The sequence below is a fragment of the Pinus tabuliformis genome, chromosome 4_1, assembly GCF_031772625.1.
Source record: "Pinus tabuliformis cultivar Carrire ecotype Pingquan chromosome 4_1, CPIR1, whole genome shotgun sequence".
Classification (NCBI taxonomy): domain Eukaryota; kingdom Viridiplantae; phylum Streptophyta; class Pinopsida; order Pinales; family Pinaceae; genus Pinus; species Pinus tabuliformis.
In genome coordinates, this window is record NC_142303.1 from 337,552,145 (window position 1) to 337,557,206 (window position 5,062).

The following is a 5,062-nucleotide window of genomic DNA, read 5'->3' on the forward strand; positions in this document are numbered from 1 at the left end:
AAGTACAAGTCTATCCATGTGAGAGATGTTTTGGAGTCGAACATGTAAAGACATCGCCTGATTACCAGCCAATGATGTAAGCTGTTAACAGGCACGAGAGGAATCTCCGATAATGATAATGACCCTCAAGGTACTGCAGTACAATTCACGTGGTGTGAATAAAGGACTTGGCGTCGAACACCACGCAAAATCTTTCGGTCGAAGGCCATTGATGTAAACCTGTCGCCGGAAGTGAGAAACTTGCCATTGAGGCATGCAAGCTTCAAAGTACTGAACGGGGTGTTCCTAGATCGACTTCTTAGATAATGAGCTGATGTCAACAAGAAGCGATCCGTCACAGGAGGGCCTTAATGAATCCCACATCAATGACACGGAACGGAGCAAATTATTTTAATGGAGGTGAAAACGATCTGATGACATAAGGTTCAGGGTGGCGGTCATGAAAGAATGGAGTGTAAATGTATTGTAGCGGGTGAGACACAGGTGAATTCTCTGAATGACTTCTCTTGAACATATCGACGAAACTGACATGATGGATTGGTAGCATTAACCCCAAATGTGGATGGTGTGATGGGACCATGGTGATGTGACTGGTGAATGAAACATCCCAACCTGGCTTGGATGCGGAGTGAAAGTGTCATGTTCAAGAGCGACTTGCTACCAACAAAGTTTCTTCAAGTTTTCTTCCCAATTTTTCCCCAATCATTGCTGACCAGTACCTCTTTATTTTTGTCAAGCTTGAGGAGGATAACATGTGCTTGTTCTATAATTTTCCCTTCGGGCAAACCCATCGCTATGTTTTAACGAGCCTAGCGATAGTGAAACTCGTTCTTGTCTGCTATGGACAAGTTTGCCGCTATTAAGTTTTAACGAGTTTAACGACAAAGATAATTTGGTCCTTTTCAATTTTAGAGAGTCTGAAAAGGGACGTAAAAGAAACTCCAAAATTCATTTTTCGTCATCTAATCCCTTAAGTCCGAAAAAGTATAAAACAATACAGAAGGGATGAATTTTTGATACTTTTAACGAGCTGAACAAAACAAGCGCTCGATCTTTTTGTGTAATAATCCCTCAGGTCCTAAAAGATTAAAATCTAAAGGAGGGATAACACTTCTGGTCCCTTTAACGAGCTGGAGAGGCCAATGGCTCGGCAATATTTTCATATTTTACGAGTCAGTTGAAAAGAGCTTAAAGGAGACTCGTCTTTTGAGGAACGAGTGATAAAATTGGGTAGCAGCTAATTCCAGGTAAGGTTTGGAATTTTCCAATCACGGTAGTGTTACAAGGATGGCTAGTGGGATCACTCTTCGCAGTTGTTCCTCAAAAGGGGTAAACAATCAAATGGAGGTGAATGATCGGCCAATACATAGTGGAGGTGATCATGAGAACACGACCAAGGCTTTAAAGGCTAAAGTACTACATTCACGATGGTTATTTATCGGGAAATAGTTCATTTTTTAATGAGCTTAAACGGGGAGAAACATTTGCTCATGACTTATGTTTATTTTTTAATGAGCTTGAACTATGTGCTAAAACTGCTCGATTAATCCAGTCATATAATAATAATGCCTCATATATGAAAACGGAAATTTTTAGAGTTTTGCCCCACATCCTTTCTTTATGCAAGTTAGGAAATGACCAATCCTACGAGTTTAAAGGGTTAGAGGACCTACAAATTTAAAAAATAAATAGTCGCTCTTCACTTGCACGCCAAAAGGTTTGCATGCCCCCAGGTATAAAATAGAGTTTCAAGGTCACCTTTCAAATCTCCAACAAAACATTTGTTTTATCAAGAAAGGTCTACCTCTTTCAGGTTACCAAAGATTGTTCTATTCACAGCACAAACAAAACACTTCTTCGGCGATATCTACCGAAATAGACAAAGGTGAGACAATCCACTCACATAAATTTGACGAGGGAATCTTATTCCAGTCTAACTCCCTTTTCCAATCACAGATGGGAGTACAGACTAGCCATATATCTCTCGAGGAAACCTACCCTATACCCGAAGTTTTCCTGCTGAAGCAGACCAGGGTGCATGCCCCCTGGGTTTCAGTCATGTCCTCCGAATCACTCGCGCTCATCAGGTGGACGAACTGGAGATTGATGAGACATTTCTTGTGTGAAAATACCATTCAGGGATGGCATATGACTATTTGCTCTGTGTGATCCGGGAAATGAAAGCTGGTTTACGAGCTTGACCACTCTTCCTTCGTGCGGAAAACACATTACTCTAAAGAGTGATGAGACAATGGCTCCCATGCAATAAATATAGTCTCGTCCAAGGAGTAGATTATAATCCAGGGGTCCTTGAACTACCATTACGTTCATGTGAACGGTTTTCCCTCTCAATTTCATGGGCACATTAGGAAGGATCCCTAACGGTCGACTGGTTCCTTTGTCAAAGCCAGTTAGATTTCTCATCTCAGGCAAAAGCGATGGCAAACCAAGCGCTTTCTAAGCAGTCGAGGAAAGGATACTCACAGAAGCCCCTTCATCTATGATGGTACCAACCATAACCATTCTATATATTTGAGCAATAATTCGGAATGGTACACTAGCCGGTAAACGGGGTCTGCCTAGTTGATTCCAGTCGAAGGAAACAACTAGATTGCTTAGAGGTGGGACCGAATAGACGACCGGGTACGACTCTGACGAACTTCCTTCCTACAGTAAAGGAATGGGTAAATTGCCCCCATGTTCATCGGAGTTTGTGCTTACGAAAAGAATTTGGACGGTGTCATCCTTATTCTCTTCTGTGACTGTATCATCTAAAGATGGAACGTCTGAAGGCAAGACTGGGTCAACTGCTGCCTCGACCTTTTGACTTTCGTCTGGTATGGGTTCAGATGGTTTGTCTTCAATGATAGATGCTTTGACTGACCACCTGGGCGGGTCAACCAGATTTTCAACTAGTGATGGACTCGGCAAGAGTTTTTCTATATCCAGGAGGAAGTCATAACGGTGAAACCGGATGATCGTCCAAAACTCTTTTAGCCTTGTCTAAGAAGGGACAATGGTGGACGGCATGATCGCCTTCGCACAGTTTACAAGGAAATCTATATTTTCATTTTTGTCCTAGGGCTTCACTTTCACTAGTTGACGCTGTGTTTTCAACATGATCATCAGAGGTTGATGACACCAGGTTGTGCAAACGAGGAGACCAGTCCCTTAAGATCTGAGGGATGCAGGGACAATCTCTATGATAGTGGTCTCCTTTACAAATGACACTTGGCGATTTAGGCCTGGTCGGTGCAATGTGTGGATTTTCGCTAGACGATGCTTGGTTGCCCCCTTTCGCTTTTGGATCCTTCTTCTTCTCAGGTACTTGATTTTTGGCTTTACCAACCCCATCAAGCGAAGAGGAGGGAGGAGAGGAAGAATTGGAGGAAGTAGAAGGTTGGTAGGTAACTTTGGATTCGTTTAGATGCTGACTCGATTTTCTTAGGAATTACGGTGTTCTGAACGACAGAGGTTGAGAATAGCCATACGGGCAAGCCGATTGTCAATCCTGGAAGCGACAATGTGGCCATATGGGGTGCACCAACATCTCCCCAAGAGGAGAAGGGACTAGGATTTCCTCCAAGGGGAATTCCTTGGTTGGTGGATTCTGTTTTCTCAACCTAAGATCAACGTAGGAAAGGGTGATGATTATTCCGTTTAAAATAAATTTTAGACGCTTTGACACAACTTGTTTTTCCAATTTTAAAGAGTCGAGAAAAAACAAAAGATGACTCTAGTCGCCTTCGATTTTTAATGAGCCTGAAGTGACAAGTGCTCAGATGGACCTTTTCCGTTAAGGAGTCTGAAAAGGAACGAAAGGGACTGCTCTGGAAATCTAGGTAGAGGGATTACCAAACCAATCGCAAAACTGCAGAATGCTTTTTACGGTACGGCAGTCAATCTTATTGAATGTTGTGTTCAGTGCATTGCGATTGATAGGGCAGTAGACATGGCTTCCTATGGATAAAGGATTAAGCCTATTGTGGTCTCCCAAAATATACTCGACGGTACGTGGGAGCACAAGTCCGTACTGGCACTTATCGTCTCAAAATGGAGGAATCACCCAACCATCAGTGAGAACAACATTTACCAGGCTTTACGACGCCGGAATACGTCTCTAGCCTAGACTTCTAGATGTTGTGCGTTAGGTTCCAAAGGGACTAGGATTTCCTCCAAGGGGAATTCCTTGGTTGGTAGATTCCATTTTCTCAACCTAATATCAACGTAGGAAAGGGTGATGATTATTCCGTTTAAAATAAATTTTAGACGCTTTGACACAACTTGTTTTTTCAATTTTAAAGAGTCGAGAAAAAACAAAAGATGACTCTAGTCGCCTTCGATTTTTAATGAGCCTGAAGTGACAAGTGCTCAGATGGACCTTTTCCGTTAAGGAGTTTGAAAAGGAACGAAAGGGACTGCTCTGGAAATCTAGGTAGAGGGATTACCAAACCAATCGCAAAACTGCAGAATACTTTTTACGGTACGGCAGTCAATCTTCCCGAATGATGTGTTTAGTGCATTGCGATTGATAGGGCGGCAGACATGGCTTCCTATGGATAAAGGATTAAGCCTATTGTGGTCTCCCAAAATATACTCGATGGTACGTGGGAGGACAAGTCCGTACTGGCACTTATCATCTCAAAGTGGAGGAATCACCCAACCATCAATGAGAACAACAGTTACCAGGCTTTACGACGCCGGAATACGTCTGGTGAGCTCCAGTATTGTAGCAATAATGCTACAACTCCTGGGGCTTCATGTCTCTCATTTTATCAACCCGGTAGTTCGTACAAACTTGGAAGCGACGGTGCTATATGCACAAGTACTAGCTCTTGTCGTAGCTGTCACTTGGTCAGCTGGCACAAGTCCGCTAGGGCTCAAGCCAACTTCTATAGGCTCTCAGAAGAAGCTTGCTAACTGATGGACGAAAGCTATGCTCAAAGGAAAGCTACTCTACTTGACAAACTGAACTGAAAGCAAATCAAAGCATGTAAACCTAGGAAACCCTAATTTAACTAGTCTAACCTCTACAATGCAAAGAGTGTGAATGAAACTTCAA